This window comes from Sceloporus undulatus, chromosome 2 (assembly GCF_019175285.1).
Source record: "Sceloporus undulatus isolate JIND9_A2432 ecotype Alabama chromosome 2, SceUnd_v1.1, whole genome shotgun sequence".
Lineage (NCBI taxonomy): Eukaryota > Metazoa > Chordata > Lepidosauria > Squamata > Phrynosomatidae > Sceloporus > Sceloporus undulatus.
In genome coordinates this window covers 62,878,605-62,889,819 of record NC_056523.1, presented here as the reverse complement: position 1 = coordinate 62,889,819, position 11,215 = coordinate 62,878,605, and the positions used below count along the sequence as shown (strand labels likewise).

Here is an 11,215-nt window from a genome sequence, read left to right as displayed (position 1 = left end):
AAAGAACCACAATAGCTTCATTTAGTTCTATTAATTGTTCAATGATAGTATGTATATACCGCAGAAGTTATATTATTAAAGCTTTTAGGCAGTTCGAAAAGAAATGAAAATATTGTGAGCCCAAATGAACTTAATCCAATTTCTCTTCAACTTCCACTAAATAAAAAGTATTTCCACAGCTGATAATGCAAACATGACAATTCCTAAGTTCTATAGTAAAAAACAAAACAAAAACAAAAAAAACCATACAACAGCCTATGTAGATCCATTACTTTCATCCTCCAAGAAGACTGGTAAGCAGACTACTATCCTAAGGGCAGAATGAAGCTAATAAACTCAGCTAGTGCATTATACACCTTCACAACACTTACATGTTTATTCCTGTCAAGTTATGAGAAATACAGAATGTATAAAGAACTAGCCTATTCTGTCTTCTCCTTACTGGGAAAACAGAATAAGGATTCTTGCCAACTACAATCTTCAGAAAAAGGAATCCTGTATGATCATTCCATTTAGATATACAAGGAACCATAATAATATGTGTTAACACTTTATAAAGTACAGTAGTACTGTAGACTGCCCACCAAATAATGTACCGTACTGGTTTTGTTACTTCTTGTGATAGGGTGTGCGTGCATGTTTAAGAATATTGTTTTAATTTTTGTGTCTTGTGAGAGTTCTGAACTGGGGAAAAAGGCAGGATAGAAAGAGATGTAATAACTAAAAAATCTTTATAAGCAGGGGAAGACAACATAAGAGAAGAAAAAGAATGGACACTGCAAAACAATGAATTTGGTATACTCAGTTTTGAGTCTTTTATTACACAGAAATATAGAAGAGTCAGTATCATTTTTGCCTTAGACTTGAAACCATTCCCACTTAGCATAGATTGTTTTATAAATACTTTGTATCACAGAACCGTTCTAGTTTTCTTCCTTAAGAAACATTTTGTTTGCTAACGGGAAGTTTAAGATATTCTCACATATCTGACTTATTTGGGCCCATGAAAGCTTTATATTTAGATGGCTGAGGATGATTTAAACTGAGCCAAAATGATCCTGTTGTAATATTAAAGCCCTAAGAAAGGCAGCAGGTTGTATAGTTAACTCCTTTTGGGCAAAACCACTGCCCTAAAACTATGCAACCTACTACCTCTTCCTAGGAACCCACCATTTCTTCTGCAGCTCTTCCAAAAATAAACTAGTAGCTGTAACACACAATAATTTTTTAAAAGAAATCAAAGGATGCTATAGTACAAAATGCACATGGTAATTGTGAAGGTAAAACACTTAGTATAACATGACTGAATTAATAAAACAAATATTCATTGGCTTGTCACCTATCTATCATACAAAATTAAGGATTTTCCACGCACCAACCTAGAGACAAAGTAATGGTTACTTTTTAAAAATCCAACAGTTTAAACCAAATGACATGTATTTTCAGAAGGTATGCATCTGAAAAGATCCTGAAGCAATACATAAAACTCTTAAAGCTCAACCCATCTGCCATTGGAGAAAGTATTTCCTTCAGTGGAGTAACTCAAATGCCCTTTATCATTTTCCACATTTGCAGGAGTTGATAAATAAAAAATGTGAGATTACATCCACCTGCATTTTCCTGGCGAAACAGGCAACCAGCTTTCTTCAATATGCAAGTTTCAGAAAACAACAATTATAGAAATCAGGACAGAACTGTGATAGATTTTAGTCTGACATAACATACTGAAAAAAAATAAAATAAAGAAGCATGTCATTACTATTCTTTTCAAATCAAGGACTATTCCATTAACAGAAGTTCAGTCAAGATTATTAACTCAGTAAGTAGAATATTGCAGAAATTTTACTCCTCAGGGAAGGCAATAGATTGTATAGTTATCTCCCGAAGAGGGCAAAATAACTGCCCTACAACTATACAATCTACTACCTCAACCTGATAAAGAGAAATCTGTTTAGAAGAGAATTCTAACCACGTTTAATTAGTCCTCTAAATGTCTACTTGCCTTTAGGATAGGCCCTGAGAACAATTCATTTAACAGAACTTTTTCCCTCATTTCTACCATGGATGGTGTGGGATAGGGCACTGCTATACTGGACAAGGGAAAATAAGTCAACATCAGGCATAGGCATCTTGTTCAAGCAAAGCTTGTTTCCACAAGATGTCTTCCTCAATTTGGAAGATTTCCCACTTCTCACAGCAATTCTCTGCACCACAGCCTACACCATTCAAGACACTCCTGAGTGAGTTTTTGTGGGGCAGATGGGGAGAGAGAATAGATGACAAAAAGATCTCTGGCCATAAGCTGTTTTCTGACCATAATGGTCAAGATCCCACACTTTGAATTTCATTCTTCTTACCAAGTTGGATGGTCTGATCCTAACACAAATCTTCCTAGTCAACCAAACTCCAGCAACATAAAATAGAAAGATGTCAATGATGATTGTCTGCCTCTTTAGGAAAGACAGTAGACTGTATAGTTATCTCCCAGTGGTGGGTGTGACCCTAAAACTATACAACCTACTACCTCATCCCACAGTGCAGTATCTTCACTTTAGAAGTGGAGCGGGTCCTGCTGTTAAGGGACAAGTACCTCTTAAGTCTGATCATTTAAAGACTTCTTCTGAAAGCCTTTTTTCCTATATTGATAAAAGAGCTGTTTAGTCTTAATCACTTCTTTGGATGGGAAAAGCCAGTTGACTGCAAATGTTCACGCAAAGTATTATGTACTTCAGTGAAGTATTCTTCATCTTGTTCCATGCTCAAATCTGAAAGGAGGAAGAAAAGTTAATCAAAAATCCTTTTAAATAAGACAAACATATATTTCAGTAGAAAAAGTCTTATATTACTATACAATTAGTACAATAAATTTATATGAAAGAATGTGGTTTGGGAGCATGTACTGCTTTTTATACGATATCTGTTTGCTATACTGAATGCCAATTTGCCAGTTGTCAACCTTCACATGCAAGTCTGAATACATAATGGCCAATACTTTTTTCTGCATCTCGAAGAAATAATACTAGCATTAGGTGAGGATGAATACACTAGCTCTGCCCCTCTCTCCTGCCCTTTTTGGCTCCCTCTATACACAGAGGGTCTGTCTGCAAAGGAGACCATCACTGTCTCTGAAGGTACTCCTTGAGAGTTTCGAACCCTGGAAGAAACAGGATTATTTTTTGCACAACTAAGTTCCAAAACACACTGCAGAAATAATCCAATTTGAGACCACTTTAACTGCTCTGGCTCACTGCTAGGAAATCCTGGGAACTGTACACTCGTCCCCCGGGTTACGAAATTAATTCGTTCCGCCGCCATTTTCGTAACCCGGAAGTCTTTCGTTAGCCGAATCCCCATAGGCGCTAATGGGGAAAAGCCGCGGCTCCGCCGCGGCTCCATTTTAAAAAGCGCCAGCGTTTTTTCGCAACCCGGGTAAACCTTCGTAACCCGGAAATAATTAATTAATTTTTTTTTTCGTAACCCGGAAATTTCGTATCGCGGCGCGTTCGTATCCCGGGGTACCAGTGTAGTTTTGTGTCTAGCCTTCTCTGTCAGAGAGGTCTGGTGCCATAATAAACTACAATTCCCAGGATTCCCTAGCACTGAGACAGGGCAGCTGAAGTGGTCTCAAACTTGATTATTTCTGCAGTGTGTTTTGGACCTAAGAAACATGAAGAAAGACTGGTTATGACAATAAATGTAAAGCTGCATAGCAAAAAACACATAACAGGTAAGCTGAACTGAAAATGAAGAAGGCAAGTGAAAAAGAATTGTTAGTATTTTCAAATGTTGTGTTCACAAATCTGTACATCAGGAAAAAGAAACACATAGACCTCCATATTGATGGACTACAACTTCCACCGGCCCAAGCCAGCATAGCCAATGTTATGGGATAATGGGAACTGCAGTCCAAAAACATATGGACAGTAATAACTTCTCATCCTTGCTATTCACTGAAATCAGTAGGACTCCCTATGAATTACAGTGGTACCCCGGGTTACGAAAATAATCCGTTCCGCGGCGCCCTTCGTAACCCGAAATCTTTCGCAAGCCGAAAAAGCCATAGGCGCTAGCGCTGGAAGCCGCGATTTGGTGCGAAAAAGCGCTGAAAAGCACCAAATTTTTTTCCCGTAAGCTGGAAAAAAAAACCGTAACCCGGAACAGTTTTTTTCTATAGAATTTTTTCGTATCTCGGAAATTTCGTAACGCGGTGCTTTCGTATCCCGGGGTACCACTGTATTATTATTATTATGCATTATTTATAAAGTACTATACATTTATATAGTGCTGTACATACAATCAACTGAAAATAAAATAAAATAAACCTGCCTACAGCATACATTCTACAAAAAATAATTAAACATAATACATATTAATATTCAAACAATAAAATATAGCAAACAATAATTTAAAGTAAAAATTGGATAACAATCATGTAATGTCTGGGAATGCTTCTCTGAACAGTTTTAAAGCTGGTTAAAGAGGTGATGAACTGTGTTCATGAGGGAAGGATGTTCCAGGAGTTAGGGAAAGCAAGTGAAAAGGCGTGGATGTGGGACAGAGAAGTGAAAGTCCTTGACTACAGTGGACCCTTGTTATATGCTGGGATCTGGTTCCAAGATCCCCCGTCTATAACAAAATCCGTGTATGCTCAAGTCCCATTAAATGCAATGACATAGCAAAATGGTGTCTCTTATATAAAATGGAAAATCAAGGTTTGATTTTTGAAATTTATACTATTTTTTAACATTTTCAAACTGTGTATGCTTGAATGTGTGTATAAAAAATCCATGTATAAGAAGGGCTGACTGTACCAGAATGGAGGGCACGAAGTGGGAAGGTAGGGATAAAAAAGCTCTGATAAGTAAGGGGGGGGAGGGGGGAAACAGCCTGCGTAGGGCTTTTAAAGTCATCAACAGAGGTTTTTAATGTAAGGAAAGGGAGGGGGAGCCAATGGAGGGATGACAATAAAGGAGAAATATGACCAAAGCACTGAGCAGACATGATGGTTCGTGCAGCTGAACGCTGGATGGAAATTAAAGGGTGGAGGTGAGAAAGAGGAAGCCCCGCCAGAAGGGGGTTACAAAAATCCAGTTGTGAGATCACTAGGGCATGGACCAGAAACTTGGCAGTGGAGGTCAAAAGAAATGGTTGGAATTTAGCAGTATTATAGAGAAAGAATCTGCATGCCTTGGCTATGGCCTGAATCTGGGGGATACACAACAGGAAAAAAAATCAGAAATGAAAACAAGACTGCAGGCTTCCAGCACAAGTCGAATAGAAATATTATCAACAAGAATAGAAAAGGAATATGAAGTATGTGTATTTTCAGAACTCAGGGTTTTCATGTAAAGAAAAACGGTTTGTGGATCTTCTATGGTGAAATTTAAACAGGATTATCAAGATGGCTCATTTAGATGGCTATCCACATTCTGAAAACCTTATTTAAAATTACTATAGGACTATATGCTGGAATGCAGTGGCTTTAGTGCTTCATACCAAATGAATTAAGCATACCACACTTGTTCTTTTACTAGAAACCAGAAGCCTCAGGATACCTAGAGCTTTTGAATACTAAAAATAATTTCCTTACTGATCTGGTAAATTCTCTATCACAAGATTAAAGTAGCTCTCAACTCTTTTTCCCTGATCAAGGAAGCCAAGAATAAATTACCCAATTTTTTTCCTATTTGATCATCTTGCATCAGAGTGATACCAACAAACATAAAAAACAATGTGGTACTCCCTTCTACCCACGGCTGAGGAAGAAACAAAGGGCCTGAACAGACAGGCCAAAATAAAGCTGTTTCGCGTAACTTTGAAGGTATGCTGTTTAAATGGCACACATACCTTAAGGGCCAGAAGCTGCACCAAAGCTTTGCTCCAGTCCTTAGGACGCATGCATCATTTAAACAGCACACTTCCAAAGTAACCCGAAGCAGCTTTATTTTGGCCTGTCTGTTCCGGCCCAAAGTTATTGGCCTTCTTCAGTAGCTTTTATTAGTTTACTATAATTATATTTGTCTTTTCTGGAGCCAGCCTCCTCAAAGAAAGAGGCCTGATATAAATTTCTAGATAAAATCTAACCATAACAACATCAGCACACATCAAGTCAGTGGTAACTCCATGTAGGAAAGCCCAATGCTGTACACATCTTTTAAGAGAAACACTTAAAAATCTATTTACCATAATCAATCATACTTATCTACTGAATAGTTACCTCTTGCTGAATATCTACATACTGTATTTAATAGTGGGTAAAAGTCCAAGAGGGTATTTTTCCCCACTGAGTAGACACTGTTGGGAGAACAGATTCCCCATTCTCTTGAAAGCCTTGGTACCTCACAAAATCAGCTCCAAAGGACTGGCTGATCCTCTGAAGCAGATCTGGAGATACAGAAAGAATGAAAGGGGGAAGGAGAAATCCACTTATGAGACATTGGATGACACTTCATGTTTTTAACTCTACCTGTATAAACAGTGGCCTGATATCGAATTGCTTCTTAAGAGGAAGAGCAGACATGCGGAATGAGTAGAATTTATTTAAGGACTGATTTGACATTCAGTAACTGATTCAAAAAGACCAATCTGGGCAGGGCTAGCCACTGGTTTTTTGCCTAGTGTAGGAAACATATGGCTCAGCAGATGCAAGTCATTAGCCCTAGTATAATCAATGTTGAGGTACACTGAGGAGCAGGCCAACATCATTGGGAGAGTTACATGTTTCCCACCTCTTCAGGAGATAAAACTATTGACTTTTAGCTAATTATGCTAAACTTGTTTCTTCACGAAAGAACTTATATATCACAGTTGGAAAGATAATCAGTCTGTTCATACTAAATACATATAAATAATGAAGATTAATCGTGTGAGGAAAAAGTATTGTGAAATTTGTATCCAATGAACCCTTCTTACAAATAATGTGCCATTTCATGCCACTGCCTGAGATTATCTGACAAATTACCATATACAGTCACCCCTCCATTTTTGCGGACTTTGAATCTGCATCCGTTGCCCGTTTGCAGGCAGCAAATGGAGGGGTACAAAATGAGATGTGCACTGCCATTCAAGCCTATAGGGCTTGAATAGCAGCAATTTTCCATTTTCACATTGGAACAGATCCCCTACAAAAACAGAAGGGCAACTGTATGCAGTACTCAACTATAAATCGTGTATAAGTCAAGGGCAGGTTTGGGGGCCAAAATTATGGATTTTGATATGACCTGTGGACAAATCAAGGGTAAAATTTAGGGATATGTAACAAAGGAAAACAACAGCTAAAGAACTTACAAAATCCCAGCAGACGTAACTGTGCTCACCCTAAAGGCTGGATGAGAGAGTGGTGTGTGTGTGTCAGTGCTTCCAGGAAAGACTGCACTCTTGCCTTTCACCAGGGGGTGGTCCCTTTTTTATTAAGATAAAGTACAATACTTACATTGTTCTGTGGATAAGTGGACTCATGTTTTTGGGGTCAATTTTTTAAATAACATTTCTAGACTTACACATATACAGTAATCAAATGTGGTACTTCTTCAGGTACAAGTCTTAACTAAGACAAGCTCCAGCTCAAAGACAGAGAGATTGATCTACCCACATTTTGGCTTTCCTGCAATGCTAGTCAACTCTTCACATCCACTGGGGTTTTAGCCCCAGGACTCTACCAAAATCCATGGATGCTCAAGTACCATTATATAGAATGCCACAATGAAATGGGTTGCCTGATATAAAACATCAAAATCAAGGTTTCCTTTTTGGAACTTGTATCTTTTAGAAATATTTTCAAGGCATGGGTGGTTAAATCTGTGGATATGGGGGCCGACTGTAGTACAATGCTCTGGTACTTGCAAAAGCCCATCCTGCAACAACCTGAGAGAAATAGGATTTGTGCCAATTCATGGCAGGCATCAGCACCCAAAACCTGGACTAAATCTGAGTTGGCACATTATTTTACTCTAATTAAAAGCAAGGGTAGCCACTTGAGACACAGCTGGTCTTTCAAAGCTTTGCCCTGTCTTAGCAGTAGCTATGTTAGCACTAGCACCTTCTAAAATACACATACTAAAGATTTTAATATTTAATGACCTAATTGCTGATCAACTTTCATTTCAAGAAACTCAGAACAGGACTGACACTTTCTCCACATGTTCAGCCTGAGAGATGGACCTGTATGAAGGACACTATTCAACGTCATGAAGAGATAAATTTTTCTATAATTTTGGTATAACACTCAAAATTTAAGCGTATTAAAAGCAACCAAGCAATGTACTTTTTTGTTGTGATGTAGCACTACAGGATGCAATCAGGGGATATAAAATATGCATAAACAGTTCCATAATGTTTATCAATTCCATCAATAAACTCGGTTTACTTATTTAACATCAATCCTATCAGTCTGTTATTTGATGTAATCCCTAATCTAACACCTTGTCAATGAAATGAATCAGACTTAACTACACCAACCTGAACAAGTTGCTTTGGCCAAAAAAAGGCACTGCTTGTGTCCTTAACACTGAGACACTTCAGTCCACAAGACTGCCTCCTGAAGAGAATTAGACTCTTTCAAGTGTCTCTTATCATTTCAAACTAAGATCCCACTTTCCTACACATGAGACAACCTAAGAAGCTTGGTGAACTGATTAACAGAACCAACACTGCCAGAGTTCAATTGTGCTTTAAAAGCAAACAAAAAATTGTTTCCCAAGTACTTTCCTTTACCATCTTCAAAGCCAAGTATAGCCAGCACATCTGTGGCTAAGATTTTTCTCCTTTCTCTTCTGCAAAGAAACAGATGTTATCACAGCCTGTCAGTCTTCAAATGGAAGCTAAAATGTTATGAGTCACATATATGTATTTTATATGTCTCAAGGAAAACAACAAACCGGCAAATCAGGAACTGCATGAAGGAGATCAGATGTTATTCCCAAATCGTAAAGTCATTTGCTTAAAGCAGTGGTCCCCAAACTGTGCCCTTTAAGAGATTTTGGACTTCAGATCCCAGAATCCCAGGCTACTGGCCAAGATGGCTGAGGCTTCTGGGAGCTGAAGTCCAAAATCCTCTTAAAGGGCACAGTTTGGGGACCACCGGCTTAAAGCTTTAGGACTCTGACATCAATCATAATTTGAATCTGAAGGCTAAAAACGTGTCAGTGATGGCAACTCCCCATTCTTCACCCATTCCAACAAGTCACAATTCAACTAAAGTGCTGAAACAGTGGGCGAGCAAAGCAATGTGTGCGCTATGAAGAAAGGCAGCTCCATCAACTCCGCAGGAAAGAGGCATGCCTCCACTCCCACAGCCTTTAAGGGGGGAAAGTGCACTCTGCTTTGTAAGAGAGCTTGGTGACCAGGTGTCACAAGACCCCAAGGAAGGACAAGGCACCGCGAAACGTAGGACATTCAAGGAAGGAAAAAATAAAAAATGGAAGGTGTTGCAAAACGAGAACTAGAAGTATACAGCCATCCTTCCAAGCCATGCTCAGCAGGGAAGAGATTGTGGAGACTCCTCCTGGACAGAAGGCTGAAACGTATGACAGCAAGGGCTGTTTGACAGTGGAAGGCACTCCCTTGGAGAGCGGTGGAGTCTCCTTCCTTGGAGGCCTTTCAACGGAGGGAAGAAGCAGCTGCTGGCTCTACTGCTACTTGGGCCTCTGCCTTCCAAGTGCCTTCTAAGAAGCAGAGCCATCCGGCCATGGAGGGAGAGATGCAGGCCCAGCTCCATCAGACACTATCTGGCCTCAGAGGGAGAGAAAGGCCTCCCAGCTCCATTGGGCCTGGCCTGAACTAAGAAGCAGAGCCCTCCCTCCAGTCCATCTGCCTTGGTCCAGGCCTCAGAGGGAGAAGAACTGCTGGACCTGATCCCCATCTCCTTTTGTAAGCCTGAGGGCAGGGAAACACCTAATTAATAATGGTAATAAGAGGCCTCTCTGAGAGCGGGGTATAAATACCGCAACTAAAATAAATGCCTATCTGCCCCTGGGGATGCTCTGGCAGGAAGGGGTCTGGGCCGGGTGGCCCTTGAGGCCTCTTCCAACCCTGAGTCTCTACGAGAGAGAAGAGCTACAGGCCCCTCCCTCCCTGGCCTCGAAGGGAGAGGAGCAGCAGCAGCAGCATTTGCGGGGCCTAATCTCTTCCAGGACGTGTTCTGGGAAAGGAGGGCCTCCTGGACAGGGCCAAGGGAAGGAGGGCGACCTGGCCACGCGGGCCAAGAGGCGCCAAACGGAGACACAGAGAGAGAGCGCCCTCCTAGGCCTCCGAAGCCGAGTCTCCGCTGAAGAAAGGCCTCGGCCTGCCGAGTCCGAAAGAGAGCGCGGGAAGGAAGGAACGAAGGAGCCGCCGCGCCTCGTGGCTGGGGAGCCCCTTGCCAAGAAGGTGTCCGCCTCCCATCACCGCCACCGCCACCGCCGCCTCCTTCTCCCTCGTTCCTCCCTCCTTCCGGCCTCCGCTTAGAAGCGCCCTGAAAAGCCGAGGCCTCTCTCTTTCTCTCACCTCCTCTGCGAGGCCGAACCATCAACGAGGCCGACGCCTCGCGAGACACCGGCGCGCGAGACTTGGAGAGGGCGCGAGAAGGAAGGAAGCAACGGCTGCGCCGGCAGTGGGCGGGAAGAAAGAGAAGGGGCTGGAGCCTGTGCGCAGGCGCAGATCTCGAGAATGAAAGAGACTGGGCGCAGCTTCTTGTGCCCCCTCCTCCTGAATTTCGAGAATGAGAGAAAGTGGGCGGGGCTTCTTGGCCCCTCCTCCTTTTGGCTCGCGAGTCCCCTCCGCAGCACCCCCCTCCCGCCCCATTCCCTTTCCCTTCCTCACCACTAAGGTCCCTCTTTTTCGCTCACACTTTTTCGCTTGCCCATTCGCGAACTTGCTAGAGGAAGTGACGCACACCCAAGGCTCGGGCCTATCGGGAGGACGAATGAGGCCGGCTAACCAATCAGGCGCCGTGTGGGCGGTGCTCCCCGAGGAGGGAGGGGAGCTTTCAGGTTTGTGAGGGAAGGCGCGGCGAAAGGAAAGGGGCGGGGGAGGGAGGGATGGGGAGGAGGATGTACCGTTGAAGAGGGAGAAGGCGGGAGGAGTCCGCGGGAGTGGGATTGTTTCCTCCCGGCCTTTCCCATTTCCCTCAGTCCCCCCCAGCTAACCCGATGGTCTCTCCCAAAAGACCCTTCTATTCCCCTCCCTCCTGCCTCGAGACTCTCCGGCCATTACCTGGCGACCCAACCTTTCCCGCGCG

At 42.1% G+C, this 11,215-nt stretch overlaps 1 long non-coding RNA gene across 2 annotated transcripts; it reads right to left on the bottom strand.

The window, feature by feature from the left end:
* Positions 1 to 787: 787 nt before the first annotated feature.
* LOC121924349 lies at positions 788 to 10,762 on the bottom strand. Of its 2 annotated transcripts, XR_006102573.1 has the most exons (4): positions 10,483 to 10,762; positions 8,713 to 8,771; positions 6,218 to 6,384; positions 788 to 2,765 (listed from the first exon to the last, which is right to left on the bottom strand). It is a non-coding gene; the product is annotated as an uncharacterized LOC121924349 (long non-coding RNA). The 2 variants fall into 2 exon arrangements; XR_006102574.1 differs by lacking the exon at positions 8,713 to 8,771.
* Positions 10,763 to 11,215: the final 453 nt, after the last annotated feature.